The following is a 14,549-nucleotide window of genomic DNA, read 5'->3' on the forward strand; positions in this document are numbered from 1 at the left end:
TGAGATAGCTTGAAAAACACTGATATTAGTGCTTCTTTGAAAGTCTAGTAAAATTCACCAGTGAATCCATCTGGGCCTGCACTTTTTTTACTTAGGAGACTTTTGATAACCACTTTGATCTCTTTGCTTATTATGGGTCTGTTTAAATGGCTTATCATATGATGGTTTAATTTTAGCAGGTCATATATATCTAGAAATTCACCCATCTGTTTTAAATTTTTCCAGTTTAGTGGAATGTGTATGTTTTTAAGGCACATCATTGTGAAATTTCTGAATTTCATTGGTATGTGTTTTCCTGTGACTTCCTATACATTGTTTTCTTTCTCTTTAGTCTGAAGAAGTCTTTCACATATTTTCTTTAGAGATGACATAATGGTCATGTATTTCTTCTTTGTTTGATTGTTTGTTTGTTTTGAGACAAGGTCTTGCTCTAACCCACGTTAACCTGGAATTTACTATGTAGTTAGTTTCAGCCTGGCCTTGAACTCACAGTAATCCTACCTCTGCCTCCTGAGTTCTAGGATTAAAGGTATGCACCACTACACCCAGCTCATATATTTCTTTAGCCTATTTTTTTTTTTCCAGGTACTGTTTCACTCAAGCTCAGGCTCACCTGGAATTCACTATGTAGTCTCAGGGTGGCTTCAAACTCATGGCTATCCTACTATCTCAAGCCTATTTTTAAAATTATTTAATTCATATATTTATTTGAGAGAGAGAGAAAAAAAAGAGGCAGAGGGAGACAAAGAATGGGTGCACCAGGGCCTCCAGCCACCACAAACAAACTCCAGATGCACACACCACCTTGTGGGTCTGGCTTTTATGTGGGTATTGGGGAAATCAAGCCCAGCTTTGAGTGCCTTAACCGCTGTGCCATCTTTCTAGCCCATCTTTAACCTATTTTTATTATAGTAAGTTCTTCTTTTCATGGCCTTGAACTGACAGTGATCCTCTTACCTCTCCTCCCGAGTGCCAGAATTAAACATGTGCATCAACACGCCTGGCTGATTGTTTTCTCTTCAGTATTTCTATTTGCTTAGTCATATCTTAGATCAACTTTCTTATTGTGTTTGGCTGATTTTTTGTGTTCCCTTGAAATTCCTTCAGGGGTTTGATTTCCTCTTTGATTCTTTTAATTTCTTTGAACATATTTATGACTTTTAAAATCTCTGCTATTTCATATAATTCAGTCTCACTGGGGGGGGTCATTACTATGGGATTCATAATTTGGGGAGGAGTTATGTTGCTCTGATTTTTTTTTAATTATTTATTTATTTATTTGAGAGTGACAGACACAGAGAGAAAGACAGATAGAGGGAGAGAGAGAGAATGGGCGCGCCAGGGCTTCCAGCCTCTGCAAACGAACTCCAGACGCGTGCGCCCCCTTGTGCATCTGGCTAACGTGGGACCTGGGGAACCGAGCCTCGAACCGGGGTCCTTAGGCTTCACAGGCAAGCGCTTAACTGCTAAGCCATCTCTCCAGCCCTGCTCTGATTTTTTGTGTGTGTTTTTCATGTTACAGCATTGGGATTTTTGCCTCATTAGATATTTCAGTGCTTGGGTTTTCTGCTTGTTTTATCAGTTGTATTCTTAGATGTGTAGGTCAGAAGTTACAGTGTCAGGGTAGAAGCTCAAGTTACCAGGTGTGGCTTCTATATCACTCTACATGTATCACTATATCGCTCTCACAGCAGAGTACTGGCGGCAGAGTGACCTAAGCCGGTGGATATGCCCTCTGTGCAAATATCCCAGTAGCACATTAGCCACAAAGGTACCTTCAAAAATATTTGTATTTTGGGCTGAAGAGATGGCTTAGCGCTTAAGCGCTTCCCTGTGAAGCCTAAGGACCCCGGTTCAAGGCTCGATTCCCCAGGACCCACGTTTATCCAGATACACAAGGGGAATGCATGTGTCTGGAGTTCGTTTGCAGTGGCCAGAGGCCCTGGCGCACGCATTCTCTCTCTCTCTCTCTCTCTATCTATCTATCTATCTGTCTGTCTCTTTCTCTGTCACTTCCAAATAAATAAATAAAAATAAACAAAAATTTAAAAAAAAATATTTGTATTTACTTACAAGAGAGGAGTGGCAGGGTATGGTGACACATTCCTTTAGTTCCAGTACTTCAGGCTGAAGTAGGAGGATCACTGAGAGTCGGCAGCCAGCCTTGGACTACAGAGTGAGCTCCAGGTCGGCCTGAGCTAAAGTGTGATCTTTTCTCAAAAAGGAGAAAGAGGAAGAGAGGGAAGGAGAGAGAATGGGTATGCAGGTCCTCTTGGCACCGACAATGATCTCCAGACAATTGTGCCACTCTGGGGAATCAAACCTTGGCTGGAAAGCTTTGCTAGCAAGCACATTTAACCACTAAGCCAACCCCACCCCCCGCCCCAGCAACAGGACTTCTGACTTCAATAACTGCTAGCAGGTACACAAGCAAGGAGAGCCTGAAATACACTCTGGTTTTGGTTATTTCGAAATGGGAAGTACATAGGGAGGGTCAAGGTGAGAACTAGTGTTAACTCTGAAAAGACGGAGGTGGCACTCGTATCTGGAAGAGGGAGGTTGGGTTACTGTCAGGTTCCAGAGATTTTAAAGGTTATTGAGGCTATAAAATGTTGTAGCTATGGAGAACAAGGAGGAGAGGAGGAGAGGGCAACAATGTGGGAAAGAGGCTGGAAAGTGAAGGGAAGTGTATGAGTTGTACGGAGGAAAAGAGCAGTCCCAATAGTAGCCCGGACGCAGGAAAATAGAGAACCCACCGAAAATCCAGCTGAGCAGTATGCAAACACAAAGGAACCAGCATGAAATATATACACATGAGTAGAGGTGGGTTATGTGGAGGGGGTTGTTTGTTTTGTTTTTTGTTTTTTTGTTTAAAGCTCACACCTTTGACCCTGGCATGAGAGAATTTAAGGTAGGAAGATTTCCATGAGTTCAAGGCTAGCCTGGGCTAGAGTGAGACACTACCTTAAAAAATGGTTAAAAATAATTTTTTTAAAGGTTAAAAATAAATAAATAACATTGGAGGAGGTACTAAAAGATTTTTAATAAATCAGAAATGACAGATGTTGATCCTAATGTACAAATGACTTTTTTAAAAAAGCAAAGTATACTAAGTACATCAGATCTCACATGTCAGTATTTCTGCCTTGGTGAGAAAGGAATAGGAGATAGAAAGATGAAGGTGGTACATTAGGGAGAGAGAAAGACAGAGAGGGGGAAAGAGAGGAGGAAAGACAGAGACAGAGAAAGAAGTAGAGAAAAGACGGAGACAAAGAAAGAGGCGGAGAGATAGACAGGTACCTTAGATCAGGAAGAAGCCAAGGATAGAGCATTAGCATGTGAGAGACAAGGCTCATATATGCTCCTGTGGAAGAGAAAACTGCCCAGTGAGGGAAGGCCTTGGGAGGTATGGGGAAGTTTGGGCTAGTGGGTGGGGGGAAGGGGCAGCCAGGAGGTGGGACCAGCTATGGGGAAGCGAGGCCTTGGAAGTCTCAACTGTGGCTGCTTGGGAGGGAGAGGAAGGGTAGGAGAAGGAGGGTTCTGAGATTCTTAGTCTCCACATGGCTTCCCACTCCTCCCACAATAGTCTTATGCGGCAGTGCTTTTCCTCACTCCCCAGGCTATTATTATTATATGTTACTTTAGGGCCAGGCAGGCCCAAAAATGTATAAGCAGGCTGTCCCATTGGCTTCTCAGTGGACTTCTGGGACTATAGTTCCAGTGAGCTGCACATCAACATGCTTTTTAACTTGCCTTGTGACTGTGCCGCGATGGTGTTATGCAACTCTAGCTGGCCATGGACCATCCTCGTCAGGACACTGTGAAAGGGGCACTTCACATGGCATGCAGTGGTGGAGTCTGCTGCATGCTGGGGGTGGCTAACATGCTATCTGCAATGCAGCATGGCCACATGGAAGTCCTGGCTAGCACGCATGCAGCCTGAAGCAAGAATTCGCTCTTCCTTTGGGGACACCAGCTTTTCTTTCTCTCAAATATCTTCTTTGATTGAATGGAGCTACTTATAATTTGGAAGGTCTTCTGATTTATTCAAAGTCAACAGCTTTAGGGCTGGAGAGATGGCTTAGCGGTTAAGTGCTTGCCTGTGAAGCCTAAGGACCCCGGTTCGAGGCTCGGTTCCCCAGGTCCCACGTTAGCCAGATGCACAAGGGGGCGCACGCGTCTGGAGTTCGTTTGCAGAGGCCGGAAGCCCTGGCGCGCCCATTCTCTCTCTCTCTCTCTATCTGTCTTTCTCTCTGTGTCTGTTGCTCTCAAATAAATAAAAAAAAAATTAAAAAAATATATTTGAAAAAAAAAGTCAACAGCTTTAAATTTTTATAACATGTAAAAGTTACCACCCAGCTATGAACCCTGAGTTCCACAGTACAGACCCTCCAAGCGAGATGTGCCCCTGCAGTGCAAGAGTGGCTGGAAGGTTACAGGAGTAACCAACAGCTCTGCAGTTGGGTCCATGGCTGGGGAGAACGCAGACCCTATGAAATAACGGCCTACTGCTGTATTACTAAACACGTGTGTTGTCAAATGACCACCTAATTATTTCTTGTTATACACAAAGATCAATTGTGTTCTCTGTCAGTCAAAAAAAAGCTCTTGCAGGGGGAGGGAAGGTAGGAGGAGGTAGTCAGCGCAGAGAATCATAACCAACCACGTGCGGAAAACAAATGACTGATAAGTACTCAGCCCTAAACAGGATACACATCATCCCCTCAAGGCACAGAGAACACTGCAAAAGATGAGAGGCAAAGAATTTAAGAGCTGGAGAATGGGGAAGAGCACTGTGGACTTCTGACACCTGGACATGACAAGGCCATTGCACACAGGAGCTCACACCAGATGGAGTTACCTACACAAGACCTGCACGTGATGGAGCCAGTCAACATTCTCTTATACGTAGAGGAGGGACTAGGGGAGCCACTCTCTGCCCTAACGAGCTAATGACAGTTAAAAGTTGTGGGGGAGAGGAGTCATTCTCTTTCATGGCACAGCCACTAGTAAGAGAGAAGAAGGAAGTACAAAAGGGATAAGGAAATACAAAGTACAAGAAGGAAACCCCAAGGGGATAAGGGAGGAGAATGTGGGGTACCATTGCAGTTACTTTCTCATTGTTGGAAGGAAGAGTTTGTGGGATGAAAGAGCTCATTTCAGCCTTACAGAATCCAGGGTAAGCATCAACATGGTGAAAGAAGCAGGCTCGCTTCCCTAGAATCATAGCAGAGAAGTACGTACAACCCACAGCCAGTAAACACGAACAGCCAGAGCACAAGCTGTTCTTTATGCACTTTAGGGCTGGGTGTGAGATCCAACCCCAGTGACACACACTCTGGCTGCAGGAGACTGAAACTGCAAGCTTAATCAAAGTCATCTCAGGGGGGGAGGGCTGGATGGATGGCTCAGTGATTAAGGGGCTTGTCTACAAAGCCCAAGGACCCAGGTTTGATTCCCCTGTACCAACATGATGCCAGATTTTCAGTGTGGCACATGCATCTGGAGTTTGTTTATGGCAGCTGGAGGTCCTGGCATGCCCATTCTCTCTCTCTCTCTCTATCTCTCTCTCAAATAAATAAATATTCTTAAAAATTACTTCAGGGGGTCAGCCAGCTAGGCATGGTGGTATGGTGTTGCACACCTTTAATCCCAGTACTCAGGAGGCAGAAGTAGGAGGATCGCTATGAGTTCAAGGCCACACTGAGATTACATAGTGAATTCCAGGTCAGAGGCCCTTCCTTGAAAACCAAAAAAAAAAAAAAAAAAAAAGACCCTCAGTGGCTTAGCAGTTAAGGTGCTTGCATGGACACAGATTTGATTCCCCAGTACCCACGTAAGCCAGATGCACAACATGGCACATGCATTTGGAATTTATCTGCAGTCACTAGAGGGCCTGGCATGCCCACATTCTACCTCTCCCCACCCAAATAAATAAATAATACTTTTTTTTAAACCTCAGGAGCTAGGAAGATGGCTCTGTAGCTAAGGCACTTGCCTGCAAAGCCTAAAAACCCAGATTCCACTCCTCAGTACCCACATATAGCCAGAAGCAGCACATGTGTCTAGAGTTCATTTGCAGTGGATAGAGACTTCAGCACACCCATTCCCTCCTCCCTCTTCTCTCTCTCTTGCTTTCAAATAAATACATAAATAATATATAAAAGATAGATTAAAAATACCTCAGACTATGAGTGACATATATTCACATTCAAATCTCCACAGGTACACAGGATTAACAAAATGTAATATATATGTATGAAAACCTTTCTTTCAAAGCAGCAGCTTGGAAACCTCAGCTCTGTATGATTCACACAGCAAGGAAGTATGTTCAAGTCTGTCAATGTGGCTCTCTTCATCCTAGACAAGAAGTGATTACTGATTATTCCCACTAGTACAGCAATGTGCAAAGAACAAAACATTAAAAAGTCAGGGTAAGGCTGGAGATATGGCTTAGCAGTTAAGGTGCTTGCCTGCAAAGCCTAAGGACCCAGGTTCAACTATTCAGGTCCCACGTGAGCCAGGCACACAAAGTGACTCAAGGGCGCACATGCACACAAGGTGGCGCACACGTCTGGAGTTCAATTGCAGCGGCGAGAAGCCCCGGGCTTGCCAATTCTCTCTGTCTCTCTGTCTCTCTCTGTCCCTTTCTCTCTCTTTCTCATAAAAAAAAATTTTTTTAAGCCAGGGGAAATCTCAGGGGTGTGTGTGTGTGTGTGTGTGTGTGTGTGTGTAAAGAGTGTTTTCTCTGTGTAAATGTGTGTATGTATGTGGGGCACAGGGTTGGATACATGGGTGTAGAGACAGATATCTGGACTTGGGTGACTATCCCTTGTAGTATGTTGAATTTCTACAAATGTGAAACAATCTTAGAGTGATAGAGATTAGAAACCTGTAGGCTCACATTGTAGGGAGCTTAGTCAGGGTCACAGACTGTCAAGGGAAAATAAGGGGCACTCATCTTGCCTGGTGGTCAGGCCACCTGACCACCTGCCTTTGCCCACTGTCTCTCCCATTTCCTGAGTATACAACTTCCTTGGAATTTTGGCAGGCTGTCCACTTCCGGGCTTTCTTAGAACTCTGGCAGGGTTCTCTTGAGCCTGCGCAATCTCTCCTTACCTCTTCTCCAATCAGAGACTCCCAAGATGTATCTAGGTAGACCTGTCGTGATCTGTACCTGCCCAGTGCCCAATATCCATTAACCTATAGAAGCTTATGCAGTCTCAGGTGCCCACAGCAACCCGAGTCGCATCGCTCCCCCTCACAGGGAGCTTTTTCGGTCCCTTTCCAATGAATCTGGTTTGCATACTCTTCTTTGCACACTCTCCTCTGTCTTCATGAGCTGCTCTACAAACCATGAGACAAAAAACTTACGAGTCACAGGATTGGGATGTCTTAGTGACCATTTAGTGGCCAGCATTCTAACACCTAAGCTGTGCCCACCTAGAGCTGAGAAAGGCTCATCAACCCCAAAAACCCGCAGTGATACATACTAGTGTTACGCTTCCTTTGCATTGTTTGAAGACAGACACTGCCTGCTCCTTCAGCTGAGAAACTGGAACTGGCAAGTTATGGACAATCTAGGTCCCATATGTGCTTGGGAAACAATGCAGCTCATTCATAAATATGGGGTGGGGAACTAACCAAACCAGGCCCTGACCACACAATACCATCAATGGTAGTTTGAAAGTATGTCCCCCATTGCCTCAGGTATTTAAAAAAAAAAAGGTGGGTTTTTTTGTATTTTGAATATTTTTATTTATTTATCTGCAAACAGAGAGAGAGAGAGAAGAGAGAGAGAAAATGGCACACCATGGCCTCCAGCCATTGCAAATAAACTCCAGACACACACACCACAGTGCATCTGGTTTGACATGGGTAATGGGGAATTGGACCTAAGTCCTTAGGCTTTTTAGGAAAGCACCTTAATGGCTGAACTATGTCTCCAGAACTGCCAGGCTTCCCCCCACGGGTAGTGCTGAGAAAGGACCAGGCCCACTGGTTCCTCCCAAGGGGTTGAGGTGGAGGATGAGTGTTGAAGGCCAGGAACACACCACCAAGCAGGGCGTCTCCTCGAAGCAGGAACTCACCTCATTGTAACCGGCAGGTGTTAACATAATGTTGAGAACAAAGGCGGGGATTTTAGGATGGAGTGAGATGTAAGGGCCAATAGCATACCACGACCCCTGAGATGATTGGTTCTAACTCTAACTTCCTGTGCGGAAGTAGCAGGCCAGAGGCCATTTGGCCCCTTGCTGAGTCATAGCTGGCCGGAGGCAGTTCACCAAACTTTAGCTAGGCTCAGGAAGTTCCACTAAGCCTCACATCCAGGCCTCTCAAGGCCCAACACAGAACCTCAGATATTTTTATTTTTTTAGTATTTTATTTTTACTTATTTATCTCTTTGACAGAGAAGAGGGACAGACAGAGAGAATGGACACATCAGGGCCTCCAGCCATTACAAATGAACTCCAGACACATGTGCCCCCTTGTGCATCTGCCTAATATAGGTCCTGGGGAATCAAATCTAGGTCCTTTGGCTTTGCAGGCAAACACCTTAACCACTAATCCATCCCTCCAGCCCAGATATTTTTATTACAGTTAAACTTCCTGCTTAAGTCTCCAACAGCCTGCTGGAGAGGAGTGTCACTGGTGGTGAATCTGACTCCAGCCCAAAGATGTTGAAGAACTGTCTGAGCTCAGGCAGGTTGTGTGTCTGCTGGTGTTTCGTATTTCAGTGTTTTTCTCTGCCTAAATGTATGGAAGTAAGCAGTTTCTGCCATTGGTGGAGTTTCCTCTGGATTTATATGCCTTAAATAAATCCCTTCCTCCCATAAATTGTGTCTGATTTGGATGTTCATCCCAGCAACTTGGAGTTGAACACAGAACCATCTAATCTTCACAACCTCCACCAAACCCCAAGTCAACATTGTTACAATTTAAGTAAATAAGTAGCAGAGCCCATTTCAGTAAGAAAGAACTCTGCAGGGATGAGGAAGAAGCTCAGTAGCAAAGCAGTTCCTGGGGTGTGTGAGGCCTTGCTTTCTGTCCCCAGCACTGTGAAAACAAGAATAATGCAGGAGGAGGAGGAAGAAGAGGAGGAGAAAGAAGAAGAGGAGGAGAAGGAAGAAGAAGAGGAGGAGAAGGAAGAGGAGAGAAAGAGAGAGGAGGAGGAAGAGAAGAAAGAAAAGGAGAAGGAACAGAAGAAGGAAGAGGAGGAGAAAGAGAAGGAGGAAGGAGAAAATCCAAGACCAGCATTCCCTGTTGTGAAGAACACATACAGAAATAGCAGAAATCCACCAGAGTCCACAGACCTCTCTCTCATCTCCCATCTTCCCTCCACACATGGTCACCCAAATCTCCACCATGGCCCCGCATATTGTGTCCAGTTTAGCTCCCATGTCTGTCCTTGAGTGACCCCGCCCAGCTCAGCAGGACCAGCCTCAACCCTCCCACTCCCCTACTTTCTACCCCTCCTACTTCCTGTGTCTGCCCCTGAGAGCAGGAAACATTACAGAAGGTTATTTAAACCCGTTTCTGAAGGCTACAGGTAAGCTGTGAATGATCATCTTTCTGTGTCTTCTGAAATAAGACATAGAAACAATCCGAAGTGGAGAGATGAGTAATGAAAAAGGGGTGGAATTTGGTCAGTATGACTCAACCTCAGTTATTTATGTCAAGATACAAATGCTTGTGTCCAATATTACCTCAGTTGTTTTTTATTTATTTTAACTTTATTTATTTATCATTATTGGTTTGAGATTGAGAAAGAGGCAGATAGAGCATTGTTGCACCAGGACCTTCAGCTGCTGCAGACGAACTCCAAATGCGCCACCTTGTGCATCTGGCTTATGAGGGTTCTGGGGAATTGAACCTGGGTCCTTTGGCTTTTCAGGCAAGCACCTTAACTGCTAAGCCATCTCTCCAGCCCTCTTTCTCTTTTAAAAAACAACTGAAGGGCAGGGGGAGGGAGAGGAGGTAAATACCACCATTTGTTGTCTGTAAGTAAAGAAGTTGTTAATAATTTTTTTTAAAAAAAAAACAGCTGAAGGTAACTGCAATACTCAGTGGTCACCGCCATCTGAAAAGAGAAGCTTCCCTAACCATTAATATATGGGCATAAGCATAAGTATGTAGAGAGCACTTTGGTGGGCATGACATATCCATTTAGCCAGTCAACAGAAGTACTTTCCCCCTGCGGCTTATGACCTCCCGGCCATAGGCTTTTGACTAGGTTTTTAGTACCAGGCAAGAAGCCCCTTCTGGGGAGAAGGTTTCACTTCTCAAGATAGCAGTTGGTTTCCCCCATACAGGCATGCATGCCACCATTGTATCCTTTGATACATTTGGCCTGACTGGCCAACTGGCAAGCTTGCAGGCTCCCCTGCTAGCTAAGATCATTGATGACTTTTTTTCCCACAACAGTCTACATATGTCTTCCCAGCATCCTGATAGCCGGTCAACATGGCGGAGGCTTCCAGCTCAGCTCCAGCTTGACTTCTCAGTGACCTGTAGTCCAAGAATGTAGCATCAACAATAGGGCACGTGGTGGTTTGAATGATGTGTCCCTTATAAACTTATGTTTTGAATGTGTGGTCCTCATTTGAGGCTGGTGGTAATTTTAGAGGTGGAGACTTGACAGGAGGTATGTTATTGGGAACGGGAAACTCCTTCCACCCTGAATGTGGGACAGGCAAAGCTCCATTCCTCCACTCTGACCCTCTTCATCCAGCTTCTCTGTACGTACAGGACAGTAAAGGTAATTGCAAAGCTTTTCTGACCCTCTGAAAGTAACATGGCCCCTCTTCCCCACCCCTGCATCACCTTCTGCTAGGAAACCCTCTTCCTTTCCTTGTAGGAAACATCCCACAGATGTTGGTTCACAAGTATATTAGGATCAAGGCATGTAGGCTCTGAATCCCACTCAGAAGTTTACTGTCTAACAAGCTGATTTGGGGCAGTTATGAAATTGAAATCTCCTCGCCTCAGACCCATTTCCTACTGAGCTATGCTTCAGAGACAGAAATCTGGCCCTCCATTCTATCTTGCATCAATGTTTTCCTTGATAAAATTGGGGACTTCAGGCTAGAGATGGCTCAGCAGTCAAGGCACTTGTCTGCAAAGCCTAAAGAAAAGATTCAATTCCCTAGTACCCACAGAAAGCCAGATGCACAAGGTGGTGCACGTCTGGAGTTTGTTTGCAGTGGCTAGAAACCATGGCGCATCCATTCTATCTATCATCTATCTGCCTCTTTCTCTTTCTCTATCTCTACCAAACTCTCCCCCCCCTCCCTCTTTCTGTTACAAATAAATACAAGTAAAATATTGAAAAATAAATAAATAAAATCTTTTTTAAATAAAAAAGTAGACTTTATGAAGAACACTTATAGCTTCAGCACTGGAGAGGTAGAGAGGTGGATCCCTAGAGTTTATTGACCAGTCAGCCTCATTTAATCAGCAAGACCCCGGTCACTGAGACACTACCTTGGTAAAGTTAAGAGTACTTGAGTAACAATACCTGAAGTTATCCTCTGGGTTTTACATGTATGAACACATATGTGTACATGCACCGCACACTTGTGTGTGCCCACAAACACATGAACACGCACACACACACAAAATTGCCATGTGGCTGGGCATGGTGGCACATGTCTTTAATCCCAGCACTCAGGAGGCAGAGGTAGGAGGATCACTGAGTTTGAGGTCAGCCTGGGTCAGAGGAAGAGCCTATCTTGGAAAAAAAAAAAAGTTCCATTGTGAGGTGGGGGAAACAAGTAAGCAGATAAATAGGGATGTCAAGCACAGGGGGTAAGTAAGTGTCTGCAACCATCTGAAGGCCGCGACTTGCTGGGTCTGAAAGTCAGTGACGCCATTGCCTGAGCAGGGGTCTCGAGGTAGGGAAGCAGGATGGTGAGACCCGGGAGCCCTGTCACTAAGCTAGGGTCGTGGGCCTCTGCGTGGATGGAGGAAGCCTGGACTTGGACTCGGGCCAGGGAAGCAGAAGTCTGCTTCCTGTGAAGGAGGATTTGAAACATGTCTAGCTGGTTGGAGCAAAGCAGCTGCCTGCAGGAATAGAAATCGAAACCTCGCCTCACTTCAGTCCCCTCCCTCTTCAGGCCAGGCATGCAGGATTCGGATGTAGAAGCCGCCGTGAGCAGGGCTTGCGCCCGTCCCTCGTCGCTCTCCTCTTCGAAGACTCCAAAACAGCACAGCTGGGCTCCTTCCTCTCGGGTCATGCACGTTTGGAACTGGCCCTGAAGCAGCAGCAGCCTCCCTTCCCCGCGTGGCGTCGCGTCCCAGTCCCTCCTCCGCAGCAGGTAAGTGAAGGGCTCGGTTAGCACAGACTGGCTCTTCTCTGACTATCTTCCGCACCAAAGAGCACAACCTGCCAGCCAGAGAGCAACACGCCTTCCTTCCACTGGCATATTCCTGCCTTTGTGGGGTTTTGATGGGGCTCAAGCTTGGAGAGAGAGAGAGAGGGAACAGGACATCTTACCCAGACACTCTTGGAGTCAGTCTATGCTGTGTAGAGGACAGAGACTGACAGACAGTTCCTTGGCCTGGGGTCTTATTTAATGCCTCGGCACACTGGCGTGATCCAAACAAAAAGAGAGGAAAGCTTTGGGCCAGGGACTTAGACAGAAATTTCTTGGATCTGAGACTTTATTGAAAGGGAGAAGGGAGAATGAGAGAGAGAGAGAGAGAAAGAGAGAGAGAGAGAGAGAGAGAGAGAGAGAGAGAGAGAGAGGTGGTAGAGAGGGAAAAGAGAGAAGAGGGAGTGTGCAGCACTGAGCCAAAAGAGTGAGTAAAGCCTGGGAGAGGTTTCTTGGAGAGAAAAGAGAAACTACCCTGTGAGGGAGGGGGCAGAGGCAGAGGATGCGGGCGTGGCCTTCCCTTCTCAGAGCTGTTCTCCGTGACAGTAAGTGTTAGGAGGCTCTCAGAGGCCCAGGCTTCGCCCAGCCCGGTGGTAGAGGAGAGCCTGGCATGGAGAGAGAGCCCTGTAACAGTAAGCTTTTCGTTTGCAGCATAAGAATAAAACTGCAGCTTCAGAACTACCTACTGACATTATCCAAAACATCACAAAGTAAGAAGGACCCATGAGTTACATACCTGGACTACTCATGGACTAGGACTGTCACTGGAATGGGGCTTGAAGTCAAAGTGATCTTTTGGTTTTGTTCTGATTGGTGATTTTATTTTTATCAGAGAAACTGGCTTTGGAGTAGAACACCAACTGACTCTTTCATACATGGCTTTTCAAACAACATCTTCAGAAAGCATGCCATGTCCATTACCAACCACAAGGATCTTGAAGAGTCTTTTTTAAAAAAAAAATTATTTATTTGAGAGAGAAAAAGGGAGAGAGAGACAATAGGTGCACCATGGCCTCTAGCCTCTGCAAAATCCAGACACAAATGCACCTCCTTGTGCATCTGGCTTATGTGGGTCCTGGGGAGTCAAACCTGGGTCTTTTTTCTTGGCAGGCAAGTGCCTTAACCACCAAGCCATCTCTCCAATCCATACATATATTTTTTTGTTTGTTTCATACTTTACTGGAATAAATCAGCACATGGAATTTCTGTCACACTTTCCCCCATACAATGATCAAATACTGGCAGGAGGCTGGCACACGTGGAGGATCTGCACGCCCAGAATTCCTGGTGTTTCATCTGGAACAAGGCCGCTGGTTCCCACAGCTCCAAGTCCTCTGATGGGGCTCGGATTAGTTGGATGAACAACACAGAGCCAAGCACAGGAAACGCACTTGTGACTAGTGTTCATTTGCTTTCTCCAGCTTATTTGGTGGGCTACAACCACATGTCTTAAAACTGACCAGGGAGCCTTAGCTTGAGCCTCTCAGCAACCACATCCACACTGTTAATTATGGTCAAGTGTGTGAGGACAGCCACCTGACAGTTCTTTTTTTGTTTTGTTTTTTCTCTATATTAGTTATGTCCGTACTCGGTGTGTAAATAGCACATGTTGGTTCCATCCTTACCCTCATGCCTGTCTTCCCCCCTCCTAAGGGGAGCTCCTTGTTGGGGATGCCAGTTATCCCCATGGAGATTGTGGGTTGTGCATTGTGGGGATGGCCATCAGTTATGGGGAAGAGGCAATGTCGTTGTGTGTAAAGTCCCATCTTGTGGCTCTAACAACCTTTCCACCCCTCTTCTGTGAATTTCCCTGAGCCACCACGTGACAATTCTGAGCATCAGAGGTTCTGAATAATCTTTTGAGAGTTTAGGGACAGGTCATTCCCTGAGAAATGCCTGCTGCACTCCATGGAAGAGAATATAATAAAATAAAACTCAGACCTGGAAAAGAATAAGTCAAGAATTATTGAATTTATTTAGGAAGAAATTATGAATTATGAGGTTTACTTGAGAAGGATTAGGACCCCCAAAGGAGACTAGCTGAAATATTCAAGCCAGAGGAGAATTAAGATCCAGGAAAGAGGTAGCTGAAAGATCCAAACCAGAGAACTGGAAAGGGAGAGGGGAAACAGAGAGACTCCCAGAGGCACATATACCCTCCCATGGAAGGCAAAG

General features: G+C 45.5%; 1 protein-coding gene across 2 annotated transcripts in view; it reads left to right on the plus strand.

Moving 5' to 3' along the window:
• Window positions 1-14,549, plus strand: part of LOC101614769 — a 35,737-nt gene that overhangs the window by 3,583 nt on the left and 17,605 nt on the right. For both annotated transcript variants that reach the window (XM_045152170.1, XM_004657298.2), the window contains exon 3: window positions 12,117-12,317. The gene's annotated coding sequence lies outside the window, so the exon portion shown is untranslated. The remainder of the gene's footprint in view (window positions 1-12,116; window positions 12,318-14,549) is intronic.

The sequence above is a fragment of the Jaculus jaculus genome, chromosome 6, assembly GCF_020740685.1.
Source record: "Jaculus jaculus isolate mJacJac1 chromosome 6, mJacJac1.mat.Y.cur, whole genome shotgun sequence".
NCBI lineage: Eukaryota > Metazoa > Chordata > Mammalia > Rodentia > Dipodidae > Jaculus > Jaculus jaculus.